Source organism: Eucalyptus grandis, chromosome 7 (assembly GCF_016545825.1).
Source record: "Eucalyptus grandis isolate ANBG69807.140 chromosome 7, ASM1654582v1, whole genome shotgun sequence".
Classification (NCBI taxonomy): domain Eukaryota; kingdom Viridiplantae; phylum Streptophyta; class Magnoliopsida; order Myrtales; family Myrtaceae; genus Eucalyptus; species Eucalyptus grandis.
Window position 1 is genome coordinate 14,489,817 of NC_052618.1, and position 16,160 is coordinate 14,505,976.

General features: G+C 39.4%; 1 pseudogene; it reads left to right on the top strand.

Annotated features, from left to right (window-relative positions):
- Nucleotides 1–4,837: 4,837 nt before the first annotated feature.
- LOC108960832 overlaps nt 4,838–16,160 on the top strand; it is a 76,184-nt pseudogene continuing 64,861 nt past the window's right edge.

The following is a 16,160-nucleotide window of genomic DNA, read 5'->3' on the forward strand; positions in this document are numbered from 1 at the left end:
CATCTAATTGATGAATTTTCCATTGTTTCATCATAGCTACTGATAGGATTATTCAAATTGTTGCATGCTTCACTACAGGGCTGAAGGTTTCTGTGAAATCAAGACCTTCTTCTTGATGGAAGCCTTTAGCTACAAACCTAGCTTTGAGTCTATCCAAGCTCCCATCAGGTGTGAGTTTTGCCTTGAACACCCATTTGCACCCGATTACATTCATGTGATCATCTCTAGGAACTAATTCCCAAGTTTGATTCTGATATAAGGCATCCATTTCTTCTTTCATTGCTTGATACCATCCTCGGTCCGCTAAAGGCGGACTTTACCGATTTTGGTTCAACAGAATCGATATTCAACTAGACATGCATATTTAGGATTTGCTTTAACAATTCCAGATCGAAGTCTGGTTTGCATAGGATGAGTTGAAGAAGTACCTTGTATATTTGCAGTTTCAGAACTGATTTGTATTTGTCATGTATTAGCATTTGATGTTGAGACAGGCTCTTGATTTGTAGGTATTAGTTCCTCTATGCTTGGAGATGACTGATGCGATTCAATACCACCAGAGACATTATTGACATCACTCTGCATCTTAGTATCAGGTACCATCTGTATTTGTGATTGACCTGCAGGATTATCTGTACTGAGCTCATTGTCCTGCATTTCTGGAGTTGTTTGAGTGAATCTGGTATGTTGCAAATATCCCCTCGATATATTGTCTTGTGATTGAGCCTACTTAGTAGAGCTGGAAATAGAAGATAGTACTCCTTTTATCCACTGTTTGTATAAGTCGATCCTCGCGATATTCGCATTTAGTGTATGAGTAAAGGGAAAGACTTTCTCATCAAATATGACATGTCTGTTGATGTAGACTCTTCCATTTGTAGGCAAGAGACATTTGTTCCCTTTATGCTTCTCACTATATCCAAGAAAGATACATGTAAGAGATCTTGGATCAAATTTATGCTTTGTGTAGTGCCTGAGACATGGATAACAAAGATCCAAAACTCGAAGATAAGAATAGTCTCGTGTCTTATTATAGAGCTTATAATGGGGTGAATGCATATGTAGTTTTGTTGTGGGAAGAAGATTGATAACATAAACTGCTGTTTTGAATGCATCTACCCAGTATTTCATTGGTACTTTAGCATGATACATCATTGCTAGACCCAATTCAATCACATGTCGATGTTTTCTCTCCGAGACACCATTTTGCTCTGGTGTGTGAGGACAAGAAATATTATGCTTAATTCCACACTTTTGTAGATGAATTTGGAATTTATTACTAGTGAATTCACCTCCTTCATCACTCTGGAAGATTTTGATCTTGTGGTTAAGCTGATTTTCTATAAATCTTTGAAACATAATGAATATCTCATAGACTTTTGACTTTTGTCTCATTGGATATATCCAGCTATACCGAGAAAAATCATCCACAAAAATGACATAGTAGGAGAATTTCTGAACAGATTGAATTGGTGAAGGTCCCCATACATCACAATGTATTCCTTCTAATGGAACATTAGAGATATGGTCTGAGAAATGAAAAGATAAGGCTGAGCTTTTAGCAACTTGACAGCTGCTACATATATTCCGAGCCTTAGAACTAAACCGAATGAGATGTTGTTTCGTAGGATCTTCACTGTTTTAAGATTGGTGTGAGCAAGTCTTTGATGCCAGATATCTTCTCCTACTTCCTATTGAGTCTGTGTGAAGAAGACTTCTGCAACTTTAGGTTCCACCTGGTATAGCCCCTTGACTTTCCTTCCTAGCTTCACTGTTGTATGATTGTGATTGTCCTTCATATATACCCCATGTTTATCAAAACTAAAAGAGCAGGGATAATCATCTGTTAGTTTTGATATAGATAGAAGGTTCTTTTTGATTTTAGGGACTATTAATACATCATTCAGAGGTAATTTGCTATTTTCTATATTCAATATTCCATTACCAATGCATGAGATTGACAAATGAGATCCATCTCCTATCATGACAGTGTCATTACCATTATATGTACTGTAGTTTCGAATCATACTAGGTTCTGAGGTAATGTGTGATGTAGCCCCTGTATCTGGATACCATTCTGAACCATAGGGTTCTTCAATGTGAACTGCTGCCAATGCAGTTGGTATTTCATCTGCCTGGTACGAGTTATCAAACCTATACCAACATCTGAGTGCTGTATGACCTGATTTCTTACAGATCTGACATTGCAGAGGTCCATTACTTATAGGCTTTGTGATATGTGTTTGTCTATCACCATTTGAACTTTGTGGTGGATAAGACCTAACACTTTGATACCTCTGTGCAGGATTGGAATATGGTCTAAAACCTTGTCCATAGTTAGACTAGTTATCCTTGTTAACCTGACCTTGCTGAGTTGAATTCAGGTTATTCATTTTAGTTTGTTGATTCATTCCTGCTTTTGTAAAATTATTTCCATATTCCCTTCTAATGAAAGACTGACCTCTGCCATAGCTAACTTCTCCTCGAAAGTTTTCTCTTTGATTTATGGGATTGACTCTCTGCTGACTTGTTCCAGTTCTTCTTTGCCCATAATAGGCCAGGTTAGTATTATACTCATTCACGTAATATGTTTGTAATCGGGTTTCAAACCTTTCAAGTTGTGAGATAACCTCATCATATTCGTCGGGGCTTAAGACAATACATGGTTGTCCCGAAAGTTTCATATTCGAACCTAGCCCTTCAAGTATGCCAAACATTCTTGTTATATCATCAATGTGCTTACCAATTGCATTTAACGATCACAGATGGTTTTGAACTCTCGAAGGTATTCGCTTAGTGATCTGTTTCTTTTCTTGCAAGCTTGAAGTTTTCCTCTTAACTCAAACTCCTTTGCAACAGATTTCTGTGTAAACCTATTTATGAGGGCCTGCCATACTTCGAGTGAGGTTTCTAAACCAATTATCAGACTTAGAATATTCTCTGATACTGCACCACTTATCCAAGATGATATAAGCTGATCGGTTTTTATCCAATCCAGGTGATCAGGATTCATCATTTCTCCTGTCACAGTCTGTCTCATTTGATTTGGAGGTAGTGTTTCACCATTAATAAAACCAATCAAATCTTGACTTTTCAGAAATCTGTTGAATTGAGCTTGCCATAACAGAAAATTTTCTTCATTCAACTTGATGGTAACGAAGTTAGCTATATTCACATGGATAGGGAAAGGATACTTCTGCACTCTAGTTGCCATTCTTATATGTCCAAAGACTTTGAAGATTCGAAGAAACAATCCAGTAAACTTTCAAGGTATGCTACCTAAGAAACACCAGGATCTTTATACTATCTTGCAATAAGAACATATCAGATCTATTATTCCCAGGCTATGTGCTCTGATACCATGAGAAGAAATCGAAGATAGAACAAGATCTATATATGAAAGAGGTTTAGATCTTGAACAATCAATGAAAAATACCTCAGCTCGGATGTATTTCTTCTTCAGAACTTTGAGTTCATTATTTACGGACTTTACCATTCTCGGAATACGTAAGTAGGAGAGAAAGCTCAAGATGAATCAAGGAAAAACAGAGATTGAAGAAGAAGGTAAACTTCGCACACTCTTCTCTCATTTTCTTATCCTTTTATACTCAACACTAGTTCAACTTTTCTGTTACAGAATTGTTACAACGAATAACCAATATAGAAACACACGTGCATTTCTTCTGGCTGTGCAGCTCCTTTAATTTGCTTGATCAACTTCTGTGTTTCAGGCTTTGATGTCATGGATCGCCAGCTCATCAATTCAACTGGATCGCCAGCTCACGATCTTCCTCTGCTCCAGCTTCCTCTGTTCCAGCCTCCTCTGCCTCAGTCACTTCATTAGGTTTGGCTTTTCTACTATCACCGACTTCTGTGTTCAACTGTTCTTTTAATATCTGTTTAATTCCTCTAACAATTCGTAATCCCATCGAACACCTTCCTTGCAGACTCGATCCCTCCTCCACAGTGCAATTGATGGCAATGGGAGTTCGGAAGATGGTGAGAGAATTGGAGAAAAGCAAAACGAAACAGCTATTATCGAAATTAATTTTGGGGTCGAATGGGAGATGCAACAACCTGGTGGCAAGTACTATTATTGATTTGATAGATATCATCATTGTCCGAATGTCAGCGAGGATCCGGCTGTCCGCAAATATTTCTTATGGTGCGATCTTCTTTCCTCCGCTTTTTGTTACGGAATCGTCACACTCTCTGTTTCTCTTTTGCGCAATTCACCGAACGCCTTCTGCTCAGAGGAACGCAGCACATTCAACGACTAGGAAACTCCGTGGGTCAAGTTCTTCGCCATGCATCGTTTTCTCTATGTCCATCTTCATTTTTCACCGAGTCTTCCTCCATCGGGGTCGTTTCCTATCCGATCGAACTTCCGAGTCCAATTTCGATTCATTCCAGGATACGTTTCGTCGATTCTTGCTTCGTTCTGTTCTCCCCCACTTCATCGCTGCCTTTCGGATTCCAAACGCCGTCGTTCATGTCCTTCGTTTCGCCCGTCTACGCCACGCACAAAGGGGATGCCAAGCTGGTGTGTAGGATCCGCCGATTTCAAGGATGAGATTCTTTGGCTTCATTCTCGGCCCTCCCGCCGGTCCGCGAAGCCCGTCAAAAGGAAGACTTGCACAAAAGATGGAATTTCTTGAGACGAAGATTCATCCCATAACTCCGCCATCATTTTCTCTTTCTTTTCCTTGGAAAAAGCATCAAATACTCCAAACGACGCCATTGCCGCGCCTCTTCGCTTCACGTAACTTTATCGGATCTCTCCCTCCATCTCGACGCACTTCCCCGCTCAGAGAGTTCCGAGTCGCTCCACCATTAACCTCGCTGTCTACTGCTGCCTTGAAACCGAACTGCACTCGCCTCGTGATTGATTCCGTCCCTCGCCGTCTTTAGAAAATTCGGTGATCTTCTCTTTTCTTCTTTTTTTCTCCTTCTTCCGGTTTGAATCGCGTTTTCGTTTTGTGGATTCTTACGTGTTTTGACAGAGGTTTGAATCTAGTGGCCTCGAGTGATGTTTAATGCTCTTGTCGTTTTGCTCATCAATGGAGTTCATGTCAGATTTTTCTTTCCCTTGTTTTCAATCGTGAGTCCAAGGCCACTTGGAAACGAGCGAAGATCGAAGTGAAAACGTCGTGAGAAATGGCCGCAGCAAAAGAGAGTTGTACAGAGTTAAGCTCGGTCGAAAAGTGGTTCGGTTTTCCTGTTTTTTGGCATCCTATAGTCGCTTCTGGATTCGTTTGTGATGCGAGGGTGACTCGCTAGCCATTCCTGATCGGTTCTTCGGTTAACACTTTTTCTCTGTATAGATTTCCAAGTAGCTTTGGACTTGGAGATGGGAGCGGCACTGATGAGTTATGACATGGAAGAGGGGACTCCGGAGATCAGCATGGGTAAGCTTTCGGCCCTCTCCGCTTTCTGAATTTTTTTTCTGAGCTACGGACAATAGAAATCTACCGAGATGCTTGAATCTCGTAATTAAGCTTTGTCTGTATTGTGGGGAGTAGCTTCGTCTCCTTGTTTGTGGCTTATCATGTCTTTCGCCATCTAAATTTCACAGTGCGTGGAATCATAACTTTAATCATGGGATAATGTTGTCTTCGAGGGTTTCCATGTAGCTTTCTCGTTTCTGAAAAGTTTATGCTGCCCCTATTATGACAACGGTTAATACACTTATTACTTAGATCCACAAAATCTCTATCATTTCATATATATTGGTTGAGAGGTGAGGAATTATTTAGCTCTTGTCCAAGTCAAATTTTTAGCACGCCTTAGTCGCTGGGTCTTGTTATCGGTTGTTCAGACAATTGCTTCGCTACTTGCAGAGTATAGGACTGTCTCTGGCATTGCTAGGCCGTTGGTTATACTCAACAAAGTCCAGGTAAATTTCACTGGTTATAATTTTACGAGGTTGAGTGAACTCCTATATGGACATGTTGGATTAATTTTATTGTATATCAGGGACCAAAGTATCAAGAGATAGTAAATATCCGCTTGGAAGATGGAACGGCTAGACGTGGGCAAGTCCTTGAAGTTGATAGAGAGAGTTGCTGTGCAGGTTCAGTCTAAGTTGCCAGCCTCTTCTTTTTTCCTTTAGCTCTCTTGATGCTGCTTTTTTGTTGGTTAGACTGTATTACTTGGGTCACTTTTGCGTGCAATACTTTTCAGCTAATGACCTAGTGAATTCTCTCTCGTTCATTGCAAGCATTAGAAAAAGCACAACATGTGATGAAATGTGAGAACATCATATGGGATAATAATTCAAAAAATTGTGATCTGAGTTTCTTGAGGAGAACATTGTCAAGAGTCTAATTAGCATTCTGCGTAGGCAATTATAGATCCTCTCCACTCTCGAGTGATGGAAGTCCAATCACAGTGTGGGTTATTTTGGCTCTGAAAAAGGCTAATAATCTTTCCTCTATGTCTCTAATTGTTCTCAAACTTATGTAGAATCTGTTATTCACTAGTTTCTCTATCAATAAAATTTAGATATGAGTATTCTACTCATGCTTGTGTGATCTGTGGCTGTTCATCTTAGACTTCCAATATGTAAATCTTTCTGGTCATTCATGTTTCACTCTCTTGTCGCTAGGTTTTTGAAGGGACTTCTGGGTTTGACAACAAATACATCATTGTGCCATTCACTGGTGAGGTAATTATGCATGTTGATTGTTTTTGTTTTCCTAATAAAACAATGTTTCATCATCCTATAGAAATAAATAGTTAGATTTCTTTTTTCTGTGTTTGGGAACTAAATACTCCCACATGTTCACTTGTAGCATGAGAAATAATTTGGGATATGTCATGGCCTTGGCCTCATAAAGGATCTCAAAAGTGCATTCTTTTTCTGCTTTCACAAAACTTTTCAGCTGTGTCAACATTTACTCTCTTTAATCTTGGATAAATAAAAGAACCTTTAGAAATTTATTGTGGAGTTATCACATTTTTCTTTTGATGCAAGTTCTGAAAACACCTGCATCCTTGGATATGCTTGGTGCACATATTTAATGGTTTTGGGAAGCCCATTGATAATGGCCCTCCAATTCTGCCAGAGGCTTATCTAGATATTTCTGGTGAGTTGTGTCATTGTGACATTAATTTTGATTGGCCATAAAGCCATTTATATTCCATGGCACCTGTGGCTATCCCAAGAACTTTCTTGTGGTGTCTTATAGAATGGATAAACTTTCTCTTTCTTAGGAAGTTCTATAAATCCTAGTGAAAGAACCTACCTGGAAGAAATGATATACAAACAAGAATATCCACCATTGATGTAATTCCATAGCTCGTGGACAGGAGATCCCACTTTTCTCCGCTATTGGTCTTCCTCATAACGAAATAGTTGCTCAGATTTGCCACCAGGCTGGTCTTGTGAAGCAATTGGAGAAGGTTGATGGTATTACCAAGGTATATGTAGCATTTTTGCTGTATATCAATGTTATAATACCCTACTCTACGAGTTTTATTGCCTCAATAATTTAATGAACTACCATTAGTTTCACAATTTTTCCTACGATTTTGGAGTGAAGGTTTAGAATTCACTTAAATTGTATTTGATCCTTCGACTAACTAGCTCCACTATTATCTGCTAGACTTCTCAAATGCTAAATACATTCTTTGTGAAGATTTTTGATCTTATTTTATTTGTTGCATTTCCTTGAGAATTCAATGCTCTAAGTCTTCATCTTGCTCTACTATTCCAAACACTCTTTTCAATATCATTTATGAAGACGTGCTGCAAATTTATGTAGGATGATGAAGAGGACAACTTTGCTATAGTATTTGCAGCTCCGTGAACATGGAAATTGCGCAATTTTTCAAACACGACTTTGAGGAAAAATGGTCAATGGAGAGAGTGACCCTTTTCCTTAATCTAGTAATTTCTAATGAGCTGATAGTTAATTGTTTTGCAGATTTTTTCTTTCTGGCAATTTTTGCAATTTTGTAGATTGAGTTTGTGATATAGATATCCTTGCTCATTAAAGGGTTGTGTAGGTGCCTGCATTTCATTTTACGAAGTTTGCTCTTTTGTTTAGGCCAATGATCCAACTATTGAATGCATCATCACTCTATGAATTGCCCTTACACTGCTGGGTATCTGGCTTATGAATGTGACACATCTGTAGTGAATTTTTTTTCTTTGTGATGTCAGAATCTCAAAGTTATATCCACTATGACATAAATTTTTCTTGTGATATTAAGAACCCCAAATTTGTTTCTATGCTACACATTTATCCTTCGTCAAAATTCCTTCAGATGATTTTTCGGCCCAAATTATATCATTTTTATTTCACTTAAGTCACGTGGGGCGCCATATCAACATTCTTTGTCTTTTCGATCAACTATCTAGGTAGATTTTTAATCAGAAATACAGTCCATCTGCTTGTCGTCTACAGCTGTCATTGAGCCACCACCATGCTCCTGCTGCCCTACCCCCCCCATATGTCCTTGGTGTGGAGCCAGGTTTGAGGTAGTATTCCTAGTCCTCATAGGAGTAGTATTACTTCTATCGATGCACATGATTGGATGAGATAATTGCATTGTTGTGCCTTCCAACGTCACAATTAGCCATTTTCATGCTACTATTACACGTTGAGGCTTTGTTTGTTGAGTATCCTTCTCAAATCCGACTCGATCTCAAATCATTCATCTCTTATTGTTTTCGTTGCTCATGTTGATTAGTGTCAATTATGTTGGTTGTTCCTGTCCCTGGTTACTGTTGGGAAGGCACTTTTGTGTTGCTCATATCTTGAATTCATGGCTTGAAATCCACTTTATCAAATCACATGCGTTAGCTATCCGTGGTCTACTCTCGCTTGAATGAATAGTGTTTGATGTCATTTGTGAAAGGATTTATTTTATTTCTCACAACTTCAATTCCATAGAAACATTCAATTTTTCCTAGGCCTTTCAATTTGAGATTTCTATTTGAATTTTCTCTGATTGGAAAATTTAACCTGATGTCATTCCCGATTATTGAGGTGTCATCGACATAAATTAATATCGCGATCAATGAAATTCCTCCCTTAAGGTCAACAGGAATCAATCCACAATCGATTGCTTGAATCCTAATTTAGACAATGTCTCAGATGAACTTGCTTTATACCTTTGAGTACTTCCATCACTCTTTTGACTTTTATAATGGGGGATATATGGACTATCTGCCCCAACTAATCCTACGAATTATATTATATGTCTGTTGACATATGACGTGAGTGCTCACTGCTCGTGTGGCCCTTCTATGCTTTTGTTCACAGGAAGCACCTCATCGTTCTGAAAATAAATATTTCTTGTACCTAATTCTGTGAAGGAGTCATGAGAATATAGATTTCATGTCTCTGTGTTTCTTTGATTTATCGCTTGGAAGCACATCCGGCAATGTACATTCCGTAGGCTTTGAGCTTCGTGGATTTCTTAGCCAATCTCACATATGATGACGTTTTCTTAAAAATTTAATTTTTGTTTTGATTCTATTGAACAATATTATTTGTTTATTATTTTATTTTTACTCAAGGACTCCAAGAGACAAAAATCTTGACTTGAGGAAACCTTGTAACATAAGTTTTTGCATTTACTCAAATAACTTTAGTAGGTTGTCTCAATATTTTCCATGCTAAGCTAGCTTCGCATCCTATATGGACTCCATCTAGAATGTAATAATATCTCCTCCAACATGTGGGAATATCTTAGAGTTGCATAGTACCCGATGGTCAACGTGGTTGATGGTACAAAAGTACTAGGTATAAATAATCGGTCTACCAAATTGGTGTGCAAATGAAATTTTTCTGTAAGTCAGGTAAATTTCATATGTAGTCATTATGTACAATCAAGTTACTAAACTTTGATTTCAATCGCTGGATGCACCAACGTTATTTTATTTTCCCTTTTGCAATCAATGCATTATGAAAACTTTTCTAACAATTTTTCTATGCAATATTGACGTGGTAGTCTTACATATTCGATTGGAGAGGCTATAATGACGACACGACACACCATGTGAGTCTCAATTAAGAAAAGCCAAAAAAAAAAAAAATAATAAGTAAAAGAGAGGCTAGCAATTCGTTTGCCACAAGTAAGGTCAAAAACCTTTGTCTCCTTCAGAAGAGGGTTCCCTGTTTATTGAATTTTCTAAAAACCTATATGATTGAGTCTATAATGAATATTTTCATTTCAATTTGCCCTCGCAAATTAATGATGCTCAATAAGCGATTTTAGAATCATGAAAAATCTAGTTGCCATAAACGAACCAAATTGACACAATGGTAATTTTATCACATATTTTTACGCTCAAGAGCATTGGTTTATTAACTGAAATAATCATTATTTACTGAAGTTTGCTCCCACTAAGGAAAATTACTAGATACATCCATGAAGTGGCCATGATTTGATTGGGTTTCGGTCAGTTACAAATTCTGAAGTTCATTCGACAATTGAAAGCAAAATTCAATAATCGGATTGAAAAAATGCGCTATGTAATTAAGTCATCACAGTTGATTTATCTTATAGGTCTTATATTTTGAAAGTCAATCTTAGTAAGTCTTATATAATTCTTTAAGTAAATAAAAGTAACATTTGTGTTCTTTTGGATATACATCGCAAGGATATAAGTCCGCCGTCTTCTACGATGTTCTCATCTGTTGTTCTCTTTAACAAATTTGAATGCGTAGCCTCACCTGATCAAACTTTTACAAAATTCTCATCAATCCCTGTCCTTTTCCCCTTCAACCGAGCGGCCACTCGTAGCCGCGATCACCACCTTATCCCTATCTTCGTCGAATGAAGACCTGCTGAATGGCCGTTATGCGATCTTTTGAGGCCATTTTGGTTCGGTCTTTGAAGGTTGAGCTGAAAACTTTTGGGGATAAATATCTGAAATCATTTGATATAGGACCGCGTAGTCTGCTTCTGCTTCGGAATCATAGGTAATTGTCATTTTTGAATTTGTTTGTCAGAGAAATGAACTACTCATGCATCCGTCTTTAATTATCGTAGTTTCTGCGACAGGCAAAAGGAAGAGATTAGATTCTTTTTCTATGAAATCAAGAGTTGATCATGTGCAAGTGTTCTGCATGAGTTCGTCGTGTGTAATCTAGGCAAGCCAAACAACCTCAGTGCAAGCTGTAATTTCTCCTATTATTTGGGATGCTCTTGGTACAGGAGAAAATAGAAAAAATGACAACATAAAATGGTTTTTTTTTTTTTTTTGGCTGTTTCAAAAAATTACTTGGAAGAACTCTATCTTTTAACTGGGGTTGAAAAGTCTGTTATTTTAACTTGTGTGCAATCCCATATTTTTCACTCGTACCTGTCACGACCTCTTTGAACCCTCCTAGGCGCAAAGGTTTTAATGGTTTACCAAGTTTAAGCTTAGTCTGGACTCTCTCATGGGCTCTCTCAAGGTCTGAGCTTTTAAATTGCAAGTCATTTTAATTTAGAAATCACCACTAATAGGTTTGTGATTGTGTCAATTATAAATCCAATTAGAAATCCAAGTAAAATATTGAGAAAAGTACTTATTCTAGATCGATGACTTGATTTCACTAGTTAATCAATTAATGTCATTTCAATACCTAATCTTATTTGAAATTTTTGATTTTTTTTTTTTGAAGGATTTTTCATGTATTTTTTCTAAGAAAACTACTCAAAAAAATATTTTTTAGTTTTTTCCTTTTTTTTTTAGGAAAAATGAAACTTTTTTTGGGATTTTTCTGATTTTTCTTTATTAGTCTTTTTTAAAATTATATTAAAATAATAATATTATATTATATTTAAAAGTGGGTACGGTTGGATATCCGGATCCGGCCCAGGTCCATTGACCGGGTCGTAGCGCCCTCAGCCGGACCAGGCCTGGTTCGCGGGCCCAGTCCGGCTTAAAGAGAAAAAAAAAGGGGTCACGCCCTTTAAGAACTAAATGAACTAAGCCTGACCCAATAAAGCGAAATAAGCCCAATATGCCTAAATCAGCCCAGCCCAAATACCAAACCCTAAAGACCCAGCCCTCACACCCGACCCGGCTCCAAGCACAGCCGGCCCGGTTCCCCCTCGCGTCCCTTCTCCTCGCGCCGACGAGTATGGCCGCGACGAGGGACGCCACTCGTCTTGGCTTGGTCACACCCCCCTCGGCTAAACCACCAAACGAACGACGGCGACGGTGGAAACGTGGCGGACAGCCAAACGGGCGATGTCCGGGGTCGCCAAACATCAGGGAACGTCACAGTAGAACGGGACACGCACGGTCGTCTCGGTTTCGGCCAAGGACGAAGACACGAAAACTAGATCTTGTTGAGGTGTTTCATCGAACAGGCGGCGCGCGATAACGAACCGGGGGCTCCCGGCCCAGACGAGACTCATACCCGAGTCGGTACTCTCGACGAATGAACCAGGATATCCATAGCAACCGTACGCAGGGCGGATGGGGGCCGGAATTCGCATCGACTGGACGGCCGCGAGCTCCAGCCCGGCATGCCCCAAAACAGGGCAAAAACAGGGCCGAGGCTCACCGGAACTTTGGCGCGGAAAGGGGGCACGGCGATGGGTCTTTGGCTGCACGTCGGGTGCGGTGGCCGGCGGTCTTTCCCTCCAACTCCCTTTCCTTGCCCGAACTCCCACTCTCTCTCTCTCTCTCTCTCTCTCCCTTTCTTGGGACTCTCTGTCCCTATCCAAACCTTTCGCTCAGGATTTCCTTTTCCCCTCTCTCCACCCCCCTTGAACCGAGCTAACTGCCCGGCTATTTATAGGCGGGGAGCCCGGTCGACGGAGGTGGTCCGGCTGCCGGTTCTGGGCATGCCGAACAGGCCTCCCTCTTGGCCAAACCGGCGTCAAGTCGCCGTCCCTTCTGCAGCAGGTTTGGCCGTGCTCTGCTCCTCAGTTTGGCCGCATTGAAGTCCTGCTCTGCCATCCCCTCCATCGCCGGCCTACCCTGCTCTGCTCTGGTAGGTCGTCCTCGCGCGTGAGGTGCAGAGAAGGAGGAAAGAGGAAGGAGGAAGGAGGAAGGAAAGGGGAAAGGGAAAAGGGACCGGGCCGAGGGAAAAGAGTCGGGGACTCTTTTTATTTTCTCTTCTATTCGGCTGGATCGAAATGCCGTCTTCTACCGTGTTGATACAGCTGCAGCATCGCATGCTCCAATATTTTTGGACTTGCTGAACGGGAGTTCTTAAATTTTTAGTGCCGCAGTACTTCTTGCATTGTATCAAATTAGGTGCTTTGATTTGGTTTTTCATCTTTGGTTCTTCCCATGTGATTCCACCGTTCTCTAGATGTTCTGTTCGGTATTCCAAAATTTGGTCCTCATGGTGGTTATCTATTATTCATGCCTATCAATTTAGTAAATGTTAATTTTGTCGCAACATGCACTAAATATGCTAGGACTTCATTATCTCTTTCTCTGGTTCTTGCATGTGTAGGTGGCTGCTAGTATTGGTGCTTTTTTCTTTGCATAAACAAAAGTGATGCACGCTTACTTATTTCAATTAGTTCCCACTAGAAGTATCCTTCCACCTCTGCACTCCCACCCCATTCTTTGCTTGAGTTTCTTCCTATTCACATCAGTTTCTCAATCAAGAGTATTTGAAATTTAGCAAGAATAGACTTGTGAGCACGAGGAAAACCATGGCCCTTGGGGACTCTTGATGATGATATTCTATCTAATTTGCATCATATTTACAATGTTAGTACACTCAAGTACTTTGGAATGAAGCAAATCAAAAACCGCATATAAAAGAGACATCCTTATTAAAGAAGGCACCATAGGGGCACTTCAAGGCTAGCATCGTGAGTGCCTGCAAAGTAGAAGGAAGAGAACTATAGAAGATATCTAGGAAATGCTGCAAAATATTCAATGAGGTAAAACCAACATGGCTAAGAAGCTCATTCAGATTGCAAACCTAGAACATTTGAAAAGCCATGAATGATATGCAACCAAGCCTCTATAAAATGTAGCGTTTGGTTTGAAAGCCATGGCTACAAATGAGAGACTTTGCTCCAAGGATTGGAAGCACGTAGAAAACTGCTTTTATGAACATGCTTTGGATGGACAGCAAAGCTGAATGATTAGCTTAGCTGAGCAGAACATACCTCGCCTCCGTGATTTAGTTCCTATCAAACTGGTCAAAACACATTAATAACTTCCACAATGCCAAGTTAGGAGGGTAAAGAACCCATGCATGCACATGAGCTATATGCCCAATGCATACACTCAAGACATTTGGTGGACCGGTGAACCTCCCTGTTTGTCATGATTCCGATCTGACTACATCAGCAGTCAAATGCACATCAATAGATTAGTAAACAACATTATATGATACAACCTCTTGGTTGAAGTGATTCATGTAGGAACCAAAACATACCCTCCAAGTTCTCGGTTTGTTCCTATTTGTAATGCCTAGCATGGCAATCATGAAAATGTTGACTACATTCCCACCAAACGCCACAACTGTGGACACCGTTAAGGAGAAACCAATCCAAGAATAGTGAAACTGCCATACTATTCCACTTGAACCAGAAAAGACACATACCAAATTTGAAGGATATATATTACTAAAGCACTTGGACGATCTATTACCATCTTGCACTTGAAAAACCACAACCAGAGATGTTCAATCAAATCCACTAAAACAACAGATGCTCCATTAACTAACTAACATATGAAACTAATCACACATTAAGCATCAGATTACTTACTTCCACAGAGAATGGGGCATAGGGACGAGAGAGAAATGTGTAGAAGCTTGTTTAAGAGGAGTTCTCTAATCATTATTTTTCTCTACAGTTGTAGTGGAACTTAGCACTTGGGGACATATATTAAAACCAGTCAACGTGAAAGATAACTCAATGATCGCCAAGATGAACTAGAAATGGCTTAACCAAAATTTGAAAGGCAAAAGCATCACATGATTCATTCTAAATCTAGCTTCAAAAGTGATTGCATCGCTTAACATTTCTAAATATACTGAATTTATATATCAAGAATGATGATGAATATATGTAGTAGAAGCCTAGATCAAGACAATGAGACCCAACTTGGTCAAAAGCCAAAAGTGAAATTCCTATGAGATTTCATTTCCACTATGGATACGATACTTTCCTTGGTGGGTAGCAGAATAATTCAAAAGTTACGGATTCAGCATTGAATCGAATAAAATAATCCATCCCTAGACATAAGATCAGGAACCACTATGGTTCGTGTGTGAAGCCACTGGAATGAGCTACAAAACATTTCTCATTCAATTGCTCCGATTTGATACTTCAGTTTTGCAACAACCTTGATGTCAAATCCCATGGCAACATCATCACCATTTATGAAGATTTTTGTGCGTAATTTTCAAAGCCGGATAACATAAATTTCCCTTCAAAAAATTTAGGGCTTCTTCATTGTAATGTAACAATTTAGGCAAGAATTCTAGGGAGTTATGTATTTTCATAAATTTCCGCTTCTTCATCGATGTTCATAAGAGTTACTGCTCCAATAGAAAAAAATAACAATATACAAGCAGAATAACATCAAAATGGATGAGCCATTTATCCAAACTCTACCAAGATCCCCCATGAATGAATGGACAAAGATGCTCACCTAAAGGCTTGCATCCTTTGCAGCAACAGCTTGTGCTTATCACTACTCACGACTCGGATACCTCTACATAATTACGTGCTTTTTCTTCTCCCCATGTGGTGTCGAAGAATCCACAAAGAAACTTCCTCAAATCTTCATGATTTGTATTTCCAAGGAGTCTTTATGTTGATCTGCTGTCACAAGATACGTGTATAATCAATGACAACGTTGCCCAGGAGTGAGCTCACCAATTCTTTACATCGCATTGTAACAGAACAAAACAACACATAATATTGATACTAATGACCATGAAGCAAAGCAGACCCAAGTAAAATTTCATTCAACCCCTAGAACACCAGAGCACATAAATTAACAAATCAAATTCAACACGACTGAATCATCGACTAATTACCCTTGTTACCAAATGGAATAACAATTTAGAGAACAGCGGTTAAGCTTATGCACCAATAGGTCACTAATCAAAGTTTATGAGGGCAAAGAGAGTCATTGAATAGCAAAAGCAAATTACTACTTCAAAACAAGACGAGCATGTCCAGAATCTGCAAATGGTTGCTTACCCTTTCGAACAAAAGAAGGC